This window comes from Seriola lalandi, unplaced genomic scaffold (genome assembly GCF_002814215.2).
Source record: "Seriola lalandi dorsalis isolate HSWRI2012SDOR001 ecotype SW California unplaced genomic scaffold, Sedor1 jcf7180002055006, whole genome shotgun sequence".
Lineage (NCBI taxonomy): Eukaryota > Metazoa > Chordata > Actinopteri > Carangiformes > Carangidae > Seriola > Seriola lalandi.
The window spans coordinates 1,873,428-1,873,874 of NW_019525549.1; the positions used below are offsets into that span (position 1 = coordinate 1,873,428).

The following is a 447-nucleotide window of genomic DNA, read 5'->3' on the forward strand; positions in this document are numbered from 1 at the left end:
TTCTGGCTTCAGTGTCTGGCACGGTCTTTTCGGTTTATGAAAAGAAGTAACAGTTTTCTCATAATTTGCAGTTGTTTGAAGCCATGTAGAAGCCAAATTCTGGGCAGATTTTCAAATTGCCATGGCAACGGCAGCTCCTGACCTGTGTGCGTGCGTGCGCCTAGCAACCAGATAACCAACTCTCCAAGCTCCGCTAGCTTTACATTACATGTTAGGTCTTAAATTACATTTAGTTAGGTCTTAAATATGTAAGTCCATTTACTGCTTCCTTCGTTGCTTTTTTTTTGTTTTGTTAAAAGAGTGAATGAAGTTGTGACGGTCTCCGCTGAGACAGAGGAGAGGAGAAGCTACTAGCCCTCTCTCGCTGTCACTTCTAGTCGCGTTGCTCTCCTCCCCAGTAATGTTAAATTTAGCACAGAAAAAAACATAATAGTGGTAATTTAAATA

General features: G+C 41.4%; 1 protein-coding gene across 1 annotated transcript in view; it reads right to left on the minus strand.

Moving 5' to 3' along the window:
- asb5b (ankyrin repeat and SOCS box containing 5b) overlaps nucleotides 1–447 on the minus strand; it is a 12,251-nt gene that overhangs the window by 1,772 nt on the left and 10,032 nt on the right. The gene's annotated exons all lie outside the window — the stretch shown is intronic.